Source organism: Acanthisitta chloris, unplaced genomic scaffold (genome assembly GCF_000695815.1).
Source record: "Acanthisitta chloris isolate BGI_N310 unplaced genomic scaffold, ASM69581v1 scaffold11601, whole genome shotgun sequence".
Classification (NCBI taxonomy): Eukaryota; Metazoa; Chordata; class Aves; order Passeriformes; family Acanthisittidae; genus Acanthisitta; species Acanthisitta chloris.
This window is the reverse complement of record NW_008655564.1, coordinates 83,729-105,725: the sequence shown is the minus strand read 5'-3', so window position 1 is coordinate 105,725 and position 21,997 is coordinate 83,729. Positions and strand designations below refer to the sequence as shown.

The 21,997-nt window shown below is 43.1% G+C and overlaps 1 protein-coding gene across 3 annotated transcripts in view; it reads left to right on the top strand.

Annotated features, from left to right (window-relative positions):
* TEAD1 (TEA domain family member 1 (SV40 transcriptional enhancer factor)) overlaps window positions 1-21,997 on the top strand; it is an 88,003-nt gene that overhangs the window by 27,153 nt on the left and 38,853 nt on the right. The window lies entirely within an intron of this gene.

The window sequence follows — 21,997 nt, the reverse complement described above, 5'->3', positions numbered from 1 at the left end:
CATAACACATAAGGTGCCTTCCTGTTGTGAGGGGCTGGTTACTCAGCTGAGATCCTGCAGGGCTGGGCTGACAGTGCAGCCTCCTCAGCTCAGCCACAGAAGGAGAATAGTGGCCAAGTCACATTGCTGAAGTGAGTCCCTAAAGAAAGACCTTCAGTGTCTGCTGCAGGTCTGTTAGAGTAAGTGCATCAGTTGTATTCTGCAACAGGACCTCTTAGGAGCTGCTCTGAGATTGCACCTATGTTTCTATATACAGAAGTTCAGTTTTGTCCCCATAAACTCATGAACAGGCTTTGGAGAACATCCTGTTTTATTGGTGGGGAGAGAAAGGACAATGGTGGCTCTCAGAAAAGGTGTTGTTGCCTCCTCAGAAGGGAGGCTGCTGCTCAGCAGAGGCTCAGCAAGATAAAACCAGCCTAAGCAAATCAGAGATCTGCAGTGAGCATGTCTGCAAACACAGCCATAAAATTTGCTGTAATGTGGTTCTTGGAAAACATGCTTGTCTGGTTTCTCTTACTTTTTACCTGACGTCTCTCACAGCAGCTGAGAGGTGGCAAAATGTCATCTGCCTTGAAAATTAGAATGTGCTTTGCTGCGACTTGCAATTGATCCGATTAGCTAAGTACATTTAGGGTTTATAATTAAATTTGAAAAGCTGTTTTCTTCAGTGGATGATATTGCACCTATAATTATGGATTATGGAAGTCACCTCTTCTGCATAAACATAAAATCTGCATGAGTCCAGAGGTGGTTCAACATATTTCTGTGAATAAACCTAGTGAGATAACTTCGTTGCCTTAGACAGAATCAGAATAGGTTTCATTGATTTACTCTGATCTAACAGAAAAGTATAATGTTTATTATGCTAAGCCTAAATCACTCAGGCTGTACATAACTTTCTTGCAGAACATCATCAACAAGATGCAGCAATCCAACATCTTCATCAACATCCTGGAATAATTTGCAGCTCATTTTTTTCAATTTGACACTGCCATGTGAACAAAACAAGTGTTAGCCAGCATCTGTACAGAGTGTGTCTGCTCAGAGTATCTGCTTGAACCAAACTTTGTAGGGTTCGGAGTCACTGATGTAGGAGCACGAGCAATTTCTGAACTAATTTCAAACCTGCAGTAGGTTTCTTTTCTTTCTTTAAGCAGAGTTTAGGATGCACTAGGTTCTATTTTGGCCTTGCTTGCTAGACTTGAATTGTAAATAATCAGCTGCATGTTTATGACTCTTCCAGATAAAAATGATCACGGAATGATTGCGTTTAGCTTTGTGTTGTTATCTAGCTGCAATGATTTTCCTGGTTCTGGTGTCTTTTCTAACTGATGATCAGGATTACTGAGGCACTCCATTTTGGCATCACTTCCAAGCAAAACATTAGCAGCTCATGGTAAAATGCCATTGACTTAGTTTTCTCCAGTTTCTGTCTGACTGTGGAATCCTCAACTCAAAGGTTGTTACCGAGGAGCTTAATCAATATAATTCCTAGATGGAAAGCAAAACCAAACCACTTTGTGATGACAAAAAGCTGTTGCTGTGCACGGGGAGAGGAGACAGGTGCACGAGGTGGTGGCAGGAGACCAACCCCACTTCTCTCCTGTCCCAGGAGCTCCAGAGATGGTAGAGAAAAACGTTAACAATAGCCGAACTTGAAGCTGGTTTGCTGTTCTGCTGCCAATATATCCTAGAGTTGGACACACAAACCCTGAAATGATGCGTTCTGGGTCCCGTGGCGTCTGGCAGGAACAATTGTGGGGCTTGTTCTGTGATCAGAGCGTTGTTAGCAGAGTCTTTCAGCGCGGTCAGCTGAGTCCTGCTCCGCTCTGCTCTGCGTGCACTTCATTTGAGAGCTGCGCAGACAGAGGACGATGGAATCAATTAGCTCCTTGTCTTGCAAACAGGGCCCTGCTTTCCAGAAGAGCTGCAAGGGTGTGTCTGAGAGCCAGACAAGCTGGAGATTTCTCTTGGGCAGCTCATGAGCTGGTTTCAAGTTACTCCGTGTTTTATTGTCTCCTATTTGCTGAACCTTGGTTTCAAATGATTGCGCTGGGCTCGCTGTGCTCCTTAAAGGCACAGGTTCCTCCAGCTGCCCAGGCCAACACAAGGACATACACATATCCTCCACAGAGCCAGGGAATGGTTTCACCTGAGGATGTGTGCAGGGAGCCAAACCCACACCTTGTTATTGATCCACAAGGCATAGGTGGAGGAGATGGACAAGGGGAAAAAGTCGATCGGCTGTGTGTCTTGGACGAAAGGGCTTATCTTGCCTGCATTATTCTTCAAAGAATAACTATGTCATTACTGTAATGAGTTCTTTCTCTTCTTTTTTGGTAACTAATAGGGGTCAATACAGTACGGAGTGCTGTGATGTTTTGTGTCCCCTTAGTTTTATCATACTTGTCTGACACTGATAGCATCTCTGCATTCTCAGGACCTGAGGAGTGGAGCATCCCCCATTTTGTGCTACATGCATTTCAAGGGAAAGCTCTTCTTGACAAATGTACTGCACAAATCAGACAGAGCTGCAGGGAGTTAGACACTGACAATAGATTATCTGCGCCAACCCTGGAATAGGGAAATCCACTTTTATTTTATTTTACTATTTAATTCGACTTGCACCCTTGTTTTCCTGTGAAAAGGCTGAGAAAGAATATTTCCTACTTTATCTGCAGCATGTAATGTAAAGATTTAAAAGAGTTTGCAGTTTCCTGAAATTCACGTGCCCTTTACCTCGGCCAGTAAAGGCTGCAACTAGTGTTTAAAAACAGCAGCTAGACACTTGTTGCTATAACTTTCTGTAGCAGTGAATTCACCATTCGCTGGGCGAGGGAACATTTCAGCTCAGGAGGGACATTGAGGGGCTGGAGCAGGTCCAGAGCAGAGCAACGAGGCTGGGGAAGGGACTGGAGCACAAGTGGCATGAGGAGAGGCTGAGGGAGCTGGGGGTGTTCAGCCTGGAGAAGAGGAGGCTCAGGGGAGACCTCATCACCCTCTGCAACTCCCTGACAGGAGGCTGGAGTCAGGTGGGGGTTGGTCTCTGCTCCCAGGCAACCAGCAGGAGATGTGGCACTAAGTGCCATGGTCTAGTAACCATGGTAGGGTTGGACTTGATGATTTTGGAGCTCTTTTCCAACCTGGTTGATTCTATGATTCTATTTCCCTGCTCTGGTGCTCAGAGGGCTCTGAGATCCTTTGGATGAAAGGTGCTCCAGTCAGATGAACCATTTTTCCCATGCTGTAATCACTGTTATCTTCACAAGTAAAGAACAGTCAACCAAGAACATTGAAAAGAATGTTTCTATCCCTGGCAACTGTGAAAGAGGAACTTCACCTACCTCTTCACTTGTCTGTGCCTGTGAGCTGAAGCCCAAACACCAAAGACAGTACAGAGTTCCTATACCAGCTCAGCATACAGAGAAATGTAATCAGGTTTGAAGCTTTCTTCAGGCATGTGTTTCAAAACTGTGTTTTGTCATGTTCCCTCCTTTTAATTAGCCATCAGGGCTTTCTTTTTGTTTTCCTAATAGAAATTGCTTTAGTTTTGTAGTATGGAAAATTGTTCATATTTAAGGGTATGCTTCCCTGGCTCAAAATAAGGTATATTATCCAAACCCTGATTGCCAGGGCACTTGAAGACCTCTTTTTGTCAAACCATACTGAGTTGTAATAGTTCGTTTTCCACCATTGTGTTGAAGCTGCAGAATATGACCCCAATGCTTTAGGTCCTGCTCTAGGCATCTTTGTCCCAGCAGTGATGGAGTAAATCAATTTGGAAGGTCAGTTTTTAATTTCTTGCTTAATTGGTAAAGGATCACTTGGTGATCCAGAGGTTCTTCCATATGAAACGGATTAAATGTGAGGTTGTAGCAAAGATGTCAAGCTGCATTCCTGGTGAGACTTTCTAAAGTGGTCCAGATTTCTTCTGCTTCTTGCACTAATCGTTAATAACTATGCTGTTGTCACAGCTCAAAAACTTTCCTATTGACACCTCAATCATTTTTAAAGATCTTGAATGTTCGGCATCTATTAGAGTAACCTTTTGCACTCTATTAAAATTTAAGAACTGCTAGATTTTTAGTGAATGCCCAAGCAACTGGATCATGAAAGCATTACCTTGTGCCAAGGGCATGATGCAGAGCACTGATTCCTTTTTAACAAATAATAAGAAGTTTGACTTTTCATTTACACATTCTGCCAATTGCTAACAAGTTTCCATCTTGTTCAAACACTGGATTGATCCTAAGAAATTGAAAATATTGATTTAACCCTCTGCCTGATTTGTGCTGTGGGCACCTGCTAGTACAGTCTTAGCACATTACAATTGCTTGGCCGTAATTCCTCAGGGGACCACTAATAACTACCACATTTGTCTTTTCATCTTCTGAAATTATGCTAGCAGTTGTCCAAGTCAATTGTGATTCATTTGATACTGCTCTCCTTCAAGACATATTGCAACCAAATAGACTTGCTCACCAGTAATATATCTGATGACATAGTTAGTTCTAGTTAATTGACAGAATGATTCAGGCTTTTATGGATGGCATTAATTGGTCCCTGGTGTCCATGCAATAATTGACCAGACAGTGTAGGCTACATTAGCTTCTCATCCTGTCAGAACAGTGGTAAGATGAGGTAAATGTGGTACAAATGATAAAATGGCTATATTTTAAATCAAACATTTATAAACTATAGAAGTGGGAGATTGTGGCATCAAGAGGGTCTGAATAATGGGACTACATAAATGTCCACACTCAAGGGTTGTGTTTTCTTTTCTTTTTTTTTTTTCCCCCACCCAATTAACACATGTGGTAAGTCACACTTAGATGCCTTAATGGACTCTGTTTGAATCGTGGTTTAATGTGTAAAGCAAAGTAGATGGAAGGGCTGCTCGTGGTGTTTCAGCTCTGTGTGTTTATATGGTGCAATTTTAAGCCTGGTGTTAAGTGTTAGAAGGAAGTGAAAGGTGGCACAGCCCCTTGCATTTACAGCAGGTTCTTATTTTCAGAGGAAAGGAGATGACCTGTGGAATTATTTTTACATCACCTAGGTATCCAAGCAATGCAAAGCCCATGCTTAAATAAAAAGCGTCATTTAGAAAAAGTGAGCTAGCCAAGAAGAGAGACATCAATACGATACTAACTTGCCACAGCTATTCTTGAAGAGTGATCGTTCAGTGATTTATCACCACCTGCTTTTCTTACTCTGTTTTGTGTAAGAAAACCAGAAAGACAAGCAAGGACAGTCTGCTGGGTGTGGCTATTAGACACTCAGGTTCAGAGGAATGTAACTGAGAAGAGTCAGAGAATCATAGAATGTCTTGAGTTGGAAGGGACCCATAAGGGTCATCAATCCCTGCTCCTCACAGGACTGCCTAAAACCAAACCCTGTGAGTTGAGGCAAAGAACAGCACTCGTACCACAGGGTTTGTGAGTTTGGGCTGGTTCAGGGATATTGGCCTTGAGGCCTATCATGTGGTGTATGATGTGCTATCACCCGAGGCTCTGCTTTCAGGTGTAGATTTTGAGGTCACAGAGAAAGAAAATATTAAATATACATCTAGTGTAGGGGAAGGGACTGGTGGAAGACTCCTTGTCTCAGTGTATTTTCTAGTGCATTGCCAATTTAGCTTTTAGTGCCTCAATGTGGGACATTCTTTGGAGCTTGTTTTAAATCTGGAAAGTATTTTCTAGCTTAAAATTTCAACTTTGCTTTGTTAAGATTATCCCTCTGTGGATATTCTCACATATCAGGTCCCTCTGATCAGGTACATATCTTTACATATCAGGAAAAAAAATTCAAAAAATCTGCTCCTTTTCTGCTCTTATGCAGCCCAGATGTTTTCCTTCCCACTGCAGACCAGAGCACTCTGCCCACCAGGCAGCCCCTGGCACCCTGTGCTGCTCCCCCAGCCCCGTTCAGCAGTCCCTTCCACTCCCTCCCACGGTGGGTACATCCTGCTATGCACTCCCCTGATGAGAGCAGTGCCAGAGCTGGCACAAACCTCTCCACATCCAGTGCCCCCAGCCCTCTGCAGCATACGAGCACGTCTGTGGTGGTTTGTAGGAAATGAGGATGTCAGCACCAGGTAGGCTAGGCTGCTTTGGGAATAGTCTCTACCCCTAATGCAAAGATTGCTGCGTTGCTAACGACCTCCAGTTGGTCACTTGATGCACTTGTTACACCCTTTTCCCTGCCCCATCCCTTTGGCTTAAATCTTTCTAAATTGCAAAGTTGTCACAACATAGCTCACGCATTCCTTCGGCGTCACGCTCTCGGACGGCACTGCCAAGAGCAAACAATGCAACCAGTCGTTGCCCTGCTTTAATTTTTATGAATTGTTGAATGTCCTGAGCTCCCACTGATTTCAGTCTGCTAGTGGGAATTGAGGGCATTCAGAGAGTGCTGGGAAACTCAGCCTTTACACCATGTACATGCTGATTGCAATGTCTCCACTTTGTTGTAACTTCTTCACAAATCAATCTTTCCAATCTACTAGTAATTTACTGCTCTCCCAGATGCCTTCAGCATGCTGGTATGTTTTTTTTTTGTTTTGTGTTTTTGGAATTGAAACCTGCATTTGTGTTGCAGGTTGAGTGGGTTGATGAAAGGAAAATGGGAAAATCTTGGCCAAAGAAAGTCTTCTGGAAATGCATCCATTTCTTGTGAAATGATCCATTTCTCTGTTCTGACAGACTGAACTACATTCAGATGAGACTATTCCTAGACAAAGTGGTGTAGTTTTTTTCTTCCTGAAAAAAGCCTTGGGTGTTTCTACATGAGACCCATTCCTACATGGCTCAGTTGGTACATCTGCCCTATGGGATGTAACCATATGCCATCCTTAGGCTCAGTGTGATCTTTCACCATCCCTGGAGGGTTTCAAGCTGAGACTGCATGTGACACTTAGTGCCGTGGGCTAGTGACCACAGTAGGGTTGGACTCAATGATCTTTGAGATCTCTTCCAACCTGGTTGATTTTATGATTCTTGGGCACACAATAGGTGTTATACTTCCACTGGTCACTTTAAGATTATGATCCTTCAAAATAGTGATTTTGTGCAAAGGGATGTTATGTCTGGATAAAGAACCTTGCCCACAGCTTGGGTCAAAGTTAATGCAATCTGTTATTGCATGTATTGGATTTTACATCATAGAAAGCAATGCTGATCTTTCAGGCCAATGATTTATTTCTCCTGAGCCCAGTATTGAATGCTAGATGGTTTTGCTTCCCACATTTTAGGAAAAAGACAAGACATTTGTATGAAAGAAACCAGGATTTTTTCAGAGTATATTTTATTTTATTTTATGACAGCAATTAAAATCACCCTGTATTTAAAATCAAGATTTCCATTATATCTATACCTCAAGTTGTCACTGACAACAACTTCAGTGAAACCTTTCAATTTCCAGGGAGCCTAATTGGCCTTAAAAGGACTTAAGCACAGGATTGAGTTTGCTTAGTTTATATAATTTGCACAATTTTTTAAGATTTAAGATTGAGGCATCAAGATCATTATCAGGACCCAGAGCCATAGGACACCAGGGCTCCTTGGTTCTGCTGCTTGAAGAAGAACTTGTTCAAAACTATTGTTGGCAGCAACTCAAGAACAACTCTTCATTTGAGAGATAAAGCTGGCAGGATGGACTATGGGCAGGCAGCTCTACAGCAAAGGCAGAGACTAAGATTTTCAAGTGAGCCCTTGATCCTGTCCCAGCCTGGTCCTGTGCCTCCCTGCACGGTGTGAGTGCCTGGCAGGAATGTGAGTCCAACTGCATCCTCTCCTGTGCAAATACCTGGGTATTTACACCTCTCTCTTGACAAGCAGGCAGGAGCCTTTGGGGGTCTTGCTTGGGAATGCATAGAAAGAAAACAGACTGAAATCTGATTTTTGTGGAGGTTTACTTTGTCAGATGCATAAGGCAAAGTATTTCCAGTGCTCGGAATCAGCAAATGACTCAGGCATAAAAGTTTGTGATTTAATTTTTAGAGCTGCTGAGTATGTTTTGCTTATATTCATTCTTGAATGACCTTACTTATATTGCTTATATTCATTCTTGAATGACCTTATACACATAGAAATGTCTGACATGTTCACATTTTTTTTATATCTGGAGAATGAAAAAGAGCTCTTTGTCCAGGTAAGAGTAGCAGATGTTACAAGAGAAAATAAATGCTAGCATGGAAAGATCTGAATTACTGGATTTTAAAAACTTCTATAAATTGGCTGACATTTTAACTGACATCCTTCAATAATCTAGTGGGAATGAAAAGATGAAGGAGAAGCCAGAGTGATTGTTTTAAAAGGCACTGTAATGGCACTTTTGTTTTCAGTGTATAAACTTGGGTGTGTAACACGTTTGGGTACCAAGCACTGGCAGGGGTGGAAAACACTCTGAATGAGTTTCTTTAGCTAGAAGTGAGTGCCATGAAGTCTCAGGTGGTTCAGCTTATGTCACGATACTTCAGCAAGGCAATGATTTGTCCCATATAGATTTGAGAAGGGATTTGTCCATCTTGAGTTGTCTAAGTTTATGGAAATTACTGTGTTGGCTGTTTTCTCTTTCATCCAACGTGTACACTACGCACTGGACTTTTCAGCTGTTTGCAGCACTTGCTGTAGCAGGAATTCAGTTATTTTCTGTAGTATTGATGTGGAGCAGAATAGTTTCTGAGGTACCCTTTTTGTTACTCAGATCTTTGTTTCTTGCAGAAAATGCTGTATCACAACTTCAAGCCAAGCATCCGATGTGATTAAGAAAACATAACTTCAGGGATTTGCTTTAGTGCTTCTAAGAGTGTCCTTTTGATAGCTGACGTTAGGTTGTATATACCCTCTCTGGGAGGAGTATAAGAAAGAACTGAAGACATGGAAACTGTTTCTTGAAATAATGGGCAAAAGCTTATGCCACAAAACTGGCATCCAATCAATTTGGCAATCAGGGTCTTGTTGCTGGTGTGTTCCCAGATGTGAACATAGACTTTGGCCTCAACATCTCAACTTTGGACTCAACATCTCCCATTTAGTTTTCATCTCTAGCAAGAGATTCAAGTTAACATCATTTAACAAAACACCTGCTTTGAGTAAAAGACCAATGGGGACTATATGGCATCAGCCTTTTGATGCTTCCACCTCTATCCTCTTTTCAGCACCCTCATGCTGGACCTTAGCAGAAACCCTGTGTTTCCTTTTTTTAAAACAAAAGTTCACTCATAAGATTTTCAAGCTTTAGTCCTCCTGCCGTTTTGCTAGGAATGGTTGGACAGGTGACTGATTGCAAGGCATTCCTTTGCCCCTATTCCCTCTGAAAGCCTCGTGCCTGAGTGTGCAGCAATCCCAGAGAACCCTAAGAGAGGTCCTTGTTCTTCAGGCTTGCAGAAGCCTTTGAATGTCCTCTTGGCATGCTGCTGCCACCTCTGCAGATGTGAGAGTGGTCTCCTGTGCAGGCAGCTGGCCCTGGTGTGCCTGCAATGGGACAGGGCCCTCAGCTGCTGGTGGGGCAAGTTTGGTTCACAGGTACGAGAGAAACTCGAACGTGTTTTAGCTTTTATCTTCTGTGTTCCTTTCCAATCAGTTTTCACATTCACAGCTGTTCTGAGAAATGTCGTGGCAGCAATTCTCCCTTTCCTTTGCTTGACCTGCTACAAGAGAGATGTTGCTGTTTGGCAGAGCCACGTTTCTCGTGGACAGGGTGCAGCCCCAAGTATTGCTCTCAACATCAGTAGGATCTGCAGTATAAGTATTGCTCTCAACATCAGTAGGATTTATAGTGGGCCCCTGGGCAGTGCTGCAGTACACTCTCCCACTTGGCTTAAAAAGAAAAAAAACCCCAAATCTCTTAAGTCCAGGCAGGCAAGGAGGCCACACATGTTTTAATGACAGATACTTTTTAAAGCTTGTTTGGGTTTGGGTGATAGTGTAGTAGGGGAAATGAGAAACTTCACACATGGCATCTGGAAATCCTTGTGGCTCACTACCCTCCTTGACAGCAATAATGTGGCTGTAAATCTGCCCCGACAGAAAACGTATAACTGCATCAGCTAGAGCAGAAACAACCTTTCATTTTCTTTTAAATGAATGAGTTGTTTTAAATCTCAGCTTTTTAATACCTTCATATAAACATATGTGAGCCTCTGAGGTAAGTAAGTGTATTTTTAGTCCTTATTGTGATGTCATAGAATCACAGAATCATATAAGTTAAAAAAGATCCTTAAGATCACCGAGTCCAACTATTAACACTCCCATGTCCACCACTCCTTATGGAAAATCAGTCTATGGCTCAATTCAGTGTCTGGAGGGGTGAGCACTGATATATTCATGTGCATTTCACAAAGATGAAAGGGGTGTCACTCCTGCCCTCTTGATAAGTCTCTGCAGCACTAGTTTCATCTCTCTGTGCCTATGTTATATCTACGCCTGATGTCAGGTGGAGTTACTTTGGCTGACCCAATGACTATTTCTTTGTCTTTCTGTAGCAAAAACCTAGTGTGTGCTAAAATGTTGATACTGGTGTGATTGCCAGGTTCAGGATGGATTTGCCAAGTGCCTCAGTGAAAATGCCTTTATGAACAAAACATAAAAAGATCAAAATGTAGTAGAGTGCTTTGAGGTTTGTAAAACTAAGAACTTTGGTGCCAGGTGGACTTGGCAGAAGTTTAGGTACAGTGTAGTACTCTTTACTCTGCCTGTGTTTTAGCAAAGCACTGAATCTCTCTCTCTGTGCTGGTGCATTAGGATGAGGGATGCTGACCACATTGCCACTGCTCTGAGCACCCTTTTGCCAAGGGATGCATCTGAACTCATGGCAGTGTCAAAAAGCTGAAAGCAACTAGAGTATTTAGCAGTTTAAAGCCCTTTCCCATTTGTCAGTCTCAGCTGCACACCAGTGAAGCTCAGGACCTCTTTCCCACTCGAAACTGCAGGGAGGATTGCTGTTCCTCATTGCTGTTTAAGAGGGGGTGGATGGGGAGGAGAAGGAGGGAGGGAGAGATTGGGGGAGAGAATAATAAATGTTGACTGCAGTTCCAAACACGTATATATACGTATGTATACATATATATTGAACTCTCCTCCCTTGCTGTGTGAAGCTGCCATGCTCAGAGCTCCTGCCAGCACACTGTGGGTCTGGTGCTGTCAGCTGTGCTGGGATATATCCCCCACTCCTTGTCCTCCCTCAGCCCCCAGAGGTGTTCATAAGGCATGTGGATGAGACACTTGGAGACATGGTTTAGTGGTGAGTGTGGTGGTGCTGGGTTAGTGGTTGGACTCAGTGATCTTAGAGGTCTTCTCCAACCTTAATGAGTCTATGGCTGCCACGGACATGGAGCAGGGGGAGGTATCTTTTACAAATATTTGCAGTACAATATTTGGAGAACTAACACCTGTAACAGGCAAAACTGTGAAGAGGGCACAGGGACCCAACAAAGCTGCAGCTGGAAGAGCAGTCTCCTCTCCCAGTCCCACACCAATGATACTCAGGCACAAAATAACCTGACTAAAGTTTCTCTCCTACTGCATCAGGCCTTAAAGAAAGTGGGATTAAGAATTACATGTGAAACTGTGTTTGCACTCCATTACTCATTTATCCAAAACAAGCAAAGAAAAGGTTTCCAAATATACGTGTTTGGATAAATGTTATGTGAAGTAAAGCCCTGAGCTGGGAAGGAGAAGAAAGTAGTGATTTACTATAGAAACAAATAAATGGTAAAAAGATTTTAAATAACTGTAATTTTCTTTTGGTTCTCTGGCATGTTCTGCCCCTTAAAATATTTTTTAAGAGCTCTCCCATCATCCACAGCAACCCCTTTAACTAAAATCATTTATAACAAAGATTGCAAATATTAGGGCTCTAATGCATTTGGTACATACGCAAAACAAAATTTTCTTATGATTTTCCAAGATAATCCTGCAGATTTTGAAAGACACAAATGTATGTTTTCAATGATAATGAAATCAGCAGCTTGGGATGTACTGTGAGCTGCTGGAGGATGTGGAGCTTGGGGCAGGGATAGCCAGGCAGGAATTTTGGACTCTGATAATGAGTAGGTTATGAAGAACAATTCCAAATTTAAACAAAATACTTTATGGTGCAATGTTACTTAGTTCCTCAGCCCTTCATTGCTATGTCTTGTAGCTGAGCTTCAAAATAAGCAGTGGTGTCTTCTGTTCTTTGATGGGTTGTGGTGTTCTCATACCTGAGTTCACGTTGACATTAAGGTTTCTTTTCCTCCCCTTGGACTGGTGTCTGGGGGATCCTTCACAAGTGCAGGGACATTGTTCTCCTGCACTTTAGCTTGAGCACCAGTTATCCAGATAGAACCTGCAGGCAGGAATGGGCAGCTGATATGACAGGTTCATATCACACCTGGAAGTACAGGCAGGTCTTTAGGCTGAAAAAAGAGTTAAAGGAGTCTCAATTTTAAACATGTTTTGAGACTGGGGTTGCCAGAAATTACTTACCCTGTGGCTCAAATATGTTGTGGGTCTCTCTTGTGGGTATGTAACTGGAGCACAATATTTATTGTACTGTAGCTCAGATGACATTGTTAGCTATAAAATCTCCACAAAATGTTACTTTGTGCTGGTGAAATAACTTGGAAGCCAAGGTTAACGTTGGATGTATCCCAGACTCTTTCATATGCCAGTCAAATGTTGCTCTGCTTGGCCCATCTGGTGTCAGAAGCTGTCACCTAACACAAACCAAGTCCAAATACCCTGCACATAATGCAGATTTAAATACCTCTTTGCACCTGCTGTGGAAATAAAGCATCTAAACTGCATGGGATCACAGACACCAAATAATTCATAAGCTAAACAAACAGCTTTGGCAAAGAGTTGGAGGAAATGCCAGTGCAGGGTCTGTGGATGTCACCCCTTGCCCAGGAGCTGTGTGGTGGGAGCCCATCCCTACCTGCAGCCTCTGCCACTGCCCCCTTTGGGATCCCCTCTGGGTCTGGCCAGAACCCATCACTGAGCCAGAGAACCTGCTCTCAAAATCTCATTACAGTAAATGCTGAGTTGAGAAATCATGTCACAGCTTTTCCTGTTGGTAATGTCATCAGTGGAGGAAATTCACCTCCCTAATGCCTCGGCTTGGCTTTCTGTTAGTGCTGCTATGGGGCATAGTGGGATTAGCACCAGTCTCACTGCAGGTCACTGGTAGAACAGGCCAGGAGTTCAATTTGGCTGTACCCTGACAAGTGTTTTCAAAAGTGTTGGGTTTTCTGGGGGCTGTTTGCTGCCTGCACATTGCAAGCCTTGCAAGGAGCAGGAGCTCCACTGCTCTTCCCCCTCGGGACAGACACACAGACCTCGGTGGCTGATTGAATGGAGATGGTCCATGGATGTTTCTGGAGTTTCTGCATCTGTTTCCCTGCTCATGTGCACTGATTTGTTCAAACAGATTTCTCTGAAAGATATATTGCATAAACAATATAATTCTATTCCGCCAGGAGAGTCTTTCATTACGTTACTTCGTGCAGTCATCTCCAAGTCTTTTAAGTACCCTCACTGTGTGCAATAGGAATCTAGTCCAGAAAAGCATCCACTGATTCAAGCATCTGCCTTTCACAGTCCTTGAGTCACAGGCTCATAGTCAGAACCTCAGTGAAGCATCAACACACAATTGAATGTAATTTTTTGGTCTTTTTGATCATCTCTCTCTGAACTCAAACCACTTTTTTGGGGGTATATGCAGCTTAGCAACATGTAAGCATTAAGGTATATATACAGCTTAAAGTGGTTAGAATATTGTGGTCATGGCATGCTCTAATAATAAACGGGGAGAAAAGGATACTGTTGTGATGCTTAGGGTGAATTTCTTAAAGAGTAAACAAAAGAAAGCAAAGCAGCAGCCAAAATTTCTTCTCTGCAAATAAGCATTACTTAAACAATCATAATTCCTTTAAAAACAGACTTCATTTGCCTGAGAGAACAAACCGAACTGAAACCACCTACTGAGAAATTCTATTTTGCTAATTTTTATCTATTCTAATGCAAATAGTGGTTTTAATCCCCTTAACTCATCCATCATGCATGACAGGTCAGGCAGCCCATTGTCTGTGTTTGAAGGATTCCTGTCCAAATCAGACTCTGTCAGGGCGTTGGGAAGAGGCTGCTCCTCTCGGAACTGCTGGGAAATTGCAGCTACCTTGGAAAAGGGCCTGGCAATTATGTTTGCACATGGAATTTGCACAGGGGCTGCGCAGATAGGTTACTAAGAGTTCCTATCATAGCAGGGGAAAAAACCCAGAATGTCAGATTAAGGACATCTAGGTTTTTGTATAATCTGCTAAACATCTGTAGCTGATCCAGAGAAATGGCAAAGGTCAAGTTTGGAGATTTTTTTTTTTTTTTTACATTTTTTTTCCCTTTGTATATTCTGAAGCCTAAAAATTTCTGTTTGTTTTGAAATGCATTTTTGGTTGCAGTAAAATATAGTTCATAGTAAGTAGAAAATAATTAGTAGGGGCAAAAAAACCCCCCACGTCTTTTAGTAACATTTAAATTTTAATTAAATGGGGCTTAGACCAAATTGTAAAACCTTCTTTTGTTGAGACAACGAACACTGACAAAATATTAATTAATGAATATTCAGAGAGATCTCGAGATCACTCCTCTCTTTTTGAAATATGTTCTGTCTGTGTTTTTAAAGACTCAGACAAAAATTAATAAACATTGCTTATGTGGAATATTTCCCAGTACGAGGACCTGCCAAACAGAATTCAATGCATTGCATTAAAGTCAGCAGAGACTTTTGAACCAGATGTGTCTATGGGTCTTTCCCACTGTTTTCTCTAAAACTGAAGCTGGGATACAAACCAAGAGGTTAAGACTTGACATGAGGAGAATATCTTTCTGTGCTACTATTAGGTCATTTCCCTTTTGCTGTGTAAACTAAATTGTGCTATTGCTTCAATCTGGGATCATTTTATTGTCTTTGGGTTTAATACAATGCATGAAAAGTTCTTTTCTTTGGAAGTATCATTATGATATAACTTCAGTGAGTCATTGTCATTGTTTGCTCATTAGCATCCAAAGGGATTATTTTGATTTTTTTTTTCCTGGGAGCTTTTCTTTCCCCTCTCCTCTTGGGCAACCCAGTTACAGTACACTTTGCAAGCAGCTAATTTGTGTATAATAGCATTTAAGTGGCTTATTGTCGTTTTGTGTGTGTGCACACACTCACACCCCACTGGGGCAGCCCTGAAGACCCAGTTCAGGAGCTTTGTCTCCTTCCAGTCCTGTCTGTGCACGGCGACTGGTCCCTACCTCAATTCAGAGGCAGAACTCCCCAAGGACTCTGTGAGCAACAAGCTCCAACAGGTCTGGGATGCTCAGTTAGTATTTTTTGCCCCCACCCCTGTGTCCTTGGCTGCAGGTGAGGGCTGCCCCAGCCCTCCAAGTTGCCCCTGCAGGGGGATGGAAATCCTGCAGTTGGTGCAGGTTTGAGACAATTATTTTTGCTCCAAAGCAGGTGAAAAACAGCTCCTGTTGTCTTCCACAGGACCAGTGAGGTTAGCTCCTTCCTTATAGACCCATTATCAAAGGCTGCCTAGGCTGAGTGGCCTCACAGATTGGCAGATTTGGGCTAGGAAATGGTAAATTCCTTAGCTAGGCTCTCCCCTTTTACTTTGAGGCATTGCACATGTTGCTGCTTAAAGAGGGGAAAAAGGAAAAGGAAAAAAGGTGGGGGGGGATCAAGGGAGTGTTCACATTGGCTCACTTGGCAATTAAAAATACATCAGCAAAAGAATTGCCGTGAACTTGCCCGAAGGGCTATAATAAATAACATCCTGCACAACCAGCACATAAAGTGCTCTATGGTTCTGAGTGAAGTGACTGTGTTTGTTTTTAGGGTACGGGTTTTTTTTCAGAATCCTAACAGTTGGAATACAAATAGGCTTATGTTTCTGTAATTGTGGTAAACATATTTTAAAAATCACTGTTTGATCAACTGCAAATATTACCAGTTCAGAGGTTAAACGCTGTCGTTGAAGTCACTCAGGGAAATCCAGCAGAAGTGTAAATATGGCAGAAAAAGCTAAACAATATGGCAAAGGAATATTTGCTGACTTAAGAGTGCAGGATCAACACCAATATTTTTCCAGTGATGCTAAACCTCTTGTAACTGCTAAATTGGATTTGTAGTTGAATGAAGTATCAGCTGCTGTTGGACAAGCCCATAAAGGCAGGACGGCTGGCCTTTTGTAGGCAGGGCTTAGAGGACGATTGATATGTTTTAGCACTTTTGGGATTATTGTGATTAGGAGGAAGCCATTCTGAATGATAGAGAAAAGAATGTAAAAAAACACAGTCCACAGCTGGTAAGCAGCATGTGTTTGCTATAAGGAGAGGTCATGACTAGTTGATCCTGCTGGTTCGGGCATTGATTGACAGTCAAGAAAACTTGATATTATGAAGCAGACCCTTCTTTTTTTGTCCTTAAATTATTTTTTTTTTGTCCTAAAGAAATGATGCCTCTGTTGTGTTAAGTCAAAGCATTACAAAATCTGGAGTGCTCGCTGGTTGAAAGCTAAATGCTCAGAGGCAGAGCTGCAAATTTGGAGTTGTTAAAATATCATCTAGAAATTAGTATTCAACCCATATCTGTGAGAACAGTAAATAGGAGTTACAGAATTAGCTCTGGTGTTTCTGTGTTTGCCTTTTTCATATGTGTTAGCCCTAGCGAAAACCCTCTTTGCCATCTAAGTAGAAAATTTATGCTAAACATGAGGAAATTTCAAGTCTGCTGAACTTGTTGACTATGATGTGTCTGGTATATCTAAGATATTTAGGGAGAAATAATACGTGTAAAAAATATTTTGCCAGCCAGAAAACAGTTTGAACATTTTATATCTCCGAACCACCTGCCTCGGAAGGCATGTAGGTTATTTCATCTTATCTCTGCTACCCACTTGGAAACGTAGTGCTTCTTTTTTTCCCCTTTTTTTTTTTTCCTTTTCTGTGAGCAGCCATCCGAAAGCTCGCAAATGCACATTTAAATAGTTGTATCTCTGACTCTTTTTAGCGGGGCTGTACCTCTTTCAAAATTTGAGTTTAGCATACCACACAGGAAAGAACACAAGCTTGCCAACTCCCGCTGAGCGTTTTTTCAAGCCTGTGAAAAGAATGAATTATTCAGCAGTAAGCATGCTTACAGCTGGCCATTTGGGAGCTTTGATGTGCGAATCAGGCGGTTGCATGAATGCCCTTATTGTCATGTTATGTGTACACAGTGTGTGAATTATTGAAAATAGTGAGGCCTGAGCCTCATCTGGTAGAGATTACAGTGCAGGCATGCTGGGTGAAGGTCTGTAATTGAAAATCCCCAGATGCTGTTTATTTGGCCTCCATCACGTGCCCTGCTGCAGAAAGCTTGGCTGAACAAAATGCTGCCTGGGAAGGGGAGCCCAGCCCAGCGCCCACCACTCAAACACCTGCCCGGAAGATTTTTAAAAGCTTAAATTAGATTTGCCCAGAACGTTGAAATAGAGGATGCCTTACTTAGAGGTTTAAACTGCTTAGCCAGTTGTTGACTCGCAGAGCTCTTTTATCTACAAGGAGCTTTTTGTTTAGCCAATTTAGCCATAAAGCGTCTTGAGAAACCAGCACTGGTGAATTTGAGGTGGGATGGCCCAAAGCTGGATATTCTGCTGGCAAAACAGAGCAGGGAGGTGCTGGGGCTGAGCACTATGGTGGTGTAGCTTTGCTTTCACAGGCTGCCACCCAAGGGCCTGTGCCCACCTTCTGATGAGGAAAGCACTCAAACCAGCACATCCCTGTAGAGTGTCCATGCACAGATACCCAGAGTAGTGGGATCTGGATCCAGCCCATGCCCAGGAGCCAGCGAAGAGCTGGGTGCTGCTCACAGGGACTGTCCCAGGACAGCACTCCCAGCACTCAAGCAAAATTCCCCCTAGCTCTTCAGATTTGGCCCCCAGGCAGAGATGCAGCACTTTGGGATCATCAGGCCGTTGTAGCAGCTTCAAGCAGAGGCAACCAGAAATGGAGTTTACCCGAACTAGCTCAACAAAGATTTGCCATGGTGAAAACACAGTGGTGAGAGTGGTTTGGGAGATGAAATGGTTGGGCAGGTCTGTCCCCAGACTTCAGAGTCTGTGTGTGAAATACCTGTTTTGAGCCACAGTCCTGTAGAATTTGGAGACATTCACAGTTACACCATTCTCTGCAAAGAATAGGCTTTTCCACTCCGGTCGTTCCTTGAATCATTTTGCTAAGCATGAAAACTTTTTAAAATTAGCTGTTCATTTTCGAGCTGCTAACCAGCTTTATTTCCCACACTTGCCTATTTTTATCACGTTTGGATGGTGCCTATTATGGGAGCTGGGAGGGTGGAGGTTCAATTTGTGTCATTAAATGTTCTAAATAAAGCTGCTCACTCGCCACGTGGCTGCACAGGGGCATGAGGCACCAGCTTGCTGCCCTGTTGCTGGCAGGGACGGGGGTTGAGCAGTGATGCTTGTAGGCAGGACCTGGGAAAAGGGACACAGTGTGACTGGAGCTGTGTCCACTGCTCATGTAGGTCCTGTGCAGAGGTGGTGGTGCCGTTTTTGGCCCACGAAGGAGTTGCCAGTTATGCCTTCCCCACGCAGGGCTTGATTTTCACCTGTTGGGGCCTTAGCACCAAGGGTGGACCTGGGAGTCCCATGAAGAGCTTTGTGGGGGCTGATGCTTGGCTGCTTTAGGCTGTTCTTGGAAGCACCATCGGTGGGAGAGGCTCCTGCACAAGGGCTCTCTGTTAGAGCAACAACTGCCTCCCCCAGGGACAGGCGGGTGGGAGCCTCCCCACTTTGCAGCTGCTTCTACTTATTTTGCACAAGAGGAGCAGCAATGTCAGCACTCTGTGCAGCCTGAGAGGAGCTGGGATCAGTGCACACTCCCCTGTTCAGGGTGATGGCACTCAGGGATGGGGCAGTGGCTTGGGAAGGTGGAGGAGCCTGTGTACCACTGGTTGGCAGAAACAGGGGGGCCCTGGGGACTTGGCTGTTCCCCCAGAGGGGCCACAGTGAGGCTTTGGCTCTCCACGAAGCCTCACAGGTTTTTAGTATCTGCATTATTTTCTTACTTACCTTTTTTACTCCATGTGATAATTAAAAAGGTGTTGTGTAAAATGTCTCTTCCTCAGCATCAGTCTAGGGAAAATTCTGGTTTGTGATTGCACTGGCAGTGCAGAAGGGGATCATTCAGATAAAGGACATTGAGACAAAACTTGAATTAAAAGGTAAAACAGCAACCCCCAAGAAGCAGCCTATGTAAATTATTTGCTGTGGTCCTCTCCTGATCTTTTCAAGATCCTTGGATAAGATTCCTGTGCTGTGAAGATGTTTTATCTGACCAGGCACCTCCCCACGCCTCTCTTTGATGCCTGAACCAAAGCATTCAAAGTAGGAGATGTTCATAGCGAATGACAAGAAGAAGGATCTGAACATTTACAGTTCATAAACCTGACCTCTCCTGCCAGGCAATTTCCCAGATATATATGACAAGGGGAGAGGAGGGAGGGCATGTGTGGAAAGTATTTCCACAGCTGAGCTCTTCTTAGAGAAAAGCAGATCTATTTATTAATGAGCATTTTTCACCCTAAGGTTTCTAATAACCAATTAAAGAAGTTCATTGAGCCTTCTTTTGTTTCAGACTCAGTCCCTAGAACAGGAAAGGGTGTTTTCAGTGTTAATAAGCCTTCTTTAAAATCCTGTTTGGGCTTTAGTCCATCTGGAGATAAGGTAATTTCTGTTAATATCTGTCAGAGTTTTAGAAGAAGAGCACTAGTATTTGGGAGATAGAATTAAGGCTGTAAACTTTTAGTTGGGGGCATCTATCTTATATGTGTCAGGCAGCACTTTTGTATGTGTTTATGGAATTATTCCACCGTGTTGGCCCTACTGGAGCTATGCTCCAGCTAGCCTTCACCTTAAAAGAAGAGATCACTTGGCAAAAGTGTGATCTTGTTAGTTATACCCTGCTGGGCTAGATAGGGGCTCGAGAAACCCCTCCTTGATTCAGGCCAAAGCACTTGAGGGATGGTCTGGGGCTCAATCAGAGACAGCACCTGACTGGTGTTTTGAATAATACAGTCTAGACTCTAAGTGCTTGGTGTTTTTTATAAAGCTGCCTTTCCTGTCAAGTGGCTGCCTGGGAACCTGAGCTTTCTTTTAAAAATAGTTTTTTAGCTCTCTTGACTGGGAAGAAAACTGTGAAGCCTCAGCTGTGGCCGAGGGCTGCATGGGGCTGCCTTAATAGGCAAGGGGTGGCTGGAGTGACCTGTGCTCTGCTTATGTATGTGAAGCATCTTCAGCACAGGCAGAAGGATGAGGGATGGCAACGCAGCATTTACATGACTTTATAGTGGCACTGACCTTGCAGAGTCACCAGCTGCTGCTAAGGACAACCTGACAAGCTTTTTGCAAAAAAACCCCAACCCATTCTGTGTATTAATGTATGCACATGCTGAGACATATGCAAAGCAGGTACTTTCTGGCAAGGGGGTCATTCCCCAATTACATCAACATGTGCTTCTAGAAATATGACAATGTTCATCCCACCTATCATAGTGGCTGTTGCAGGACTATGGTGATCTGGGGATCTCATGGGGCTGTTGAGATCATGAGAAAGAACAGGAGAATAGATACAGAGGTTGAGCATTCCCTTATTTCACCCCATGAACACAAAAGCTCTTGTTCAGTGCAAGTGGCAAGTACCTTGTGAGGACGACAGGCTGCAGAACTTCTGCTCAGCCTGAAGACAAGGCCTTTGCATGAAATAGGTAACCAGCTGCTGCTCTGTTTGCATACGGAAATCCCTCATTTGTGTGCAGAAATGTTGCTGGTTTGTGTAACTGTTTGCTCACGCAAAATTTACCTCTGGAAGTTTGTCCTGAAGAGACCTGCTGAAGAGTTACAAACCTCCCATCACTGTTACAGTGGCATGTTGTGGGAAACGTGGCACATAGACCAGACCAAATCAAAACTGGCATCAGAGAAAACACAGCTCTGCTCTGGGGCACGCTGATGTTTCATGTGCTGGTACCCATTTAGCAAACAGGGACGAGACAGAAACTGAGACATTTGATACAAAGGGTGTAAAATAAGGCTCAGAGGGGGAGACAGAAGAAAAGAGCAAAATCAAGTCTAGTTTGACTAATTGTGTTCAGTCTTTCAGTCAACAAAATGCCCTTCAGACATAGGTAGGCTACTTCAAAACTTCCCCATCTCTTCCCCACCACATCAGACTGGTAGAGTTTGAAGCCCTGGCTGATATAATAATTTTCTGCATTCCCCAGCTATGTACTCATGCACTTTAAAATAACTTGGTGGGTGACAAGCTATTTTCTTAACCTCCCCATTTTCAGCTTGCTGCTAAATCAGATTTCTCATTTTCTACACACAGGCTGCTTATTCCCTGTGCTGAATGCAAATAGCTCCATAACTTTGGGCTTGTTGAACAAGTATATTTAAGTTATTACAACTCTTGGAGAAGTAACACAATACGCAGTGAAAATAAACAGGGCACCACATAAAACTTGTGTTATCTTCCATGTCAGCAATATGTAGGAAGGAAATTATTTGGAAAGAAAATGTTAGCTCGCATTAGGTAGCATAATGTGTGACTGAAGAAGAGTCAAATAGCCATTTTAGAGACTTGGAAACACTTTATATCTCCAAGAGAAACAGAGCTCTGAATAACAAACCAGCGTGTTGATCAGCCCCACTGCCACAGGAACTTTGGCACCAAAGGGCAACCACTCTTGTAGGAAGGAAATTATTTGGAAAGAAAATGTTAGCTCGCATTAGGTAGCATAATGTGTGACTGAAGAAGAGTCAAATAGCCATTTTAGAGACTTGGAAACACTTTATATCTCCAAGAGAAACAGAGCTCTGAATAACAAACCAGCGTGTTGATCAGCCCCACTGCCACAGGAACTTTGGCACCAAAGGGCAACCACTCTTGGACGTAGAGTGTGTGATTGA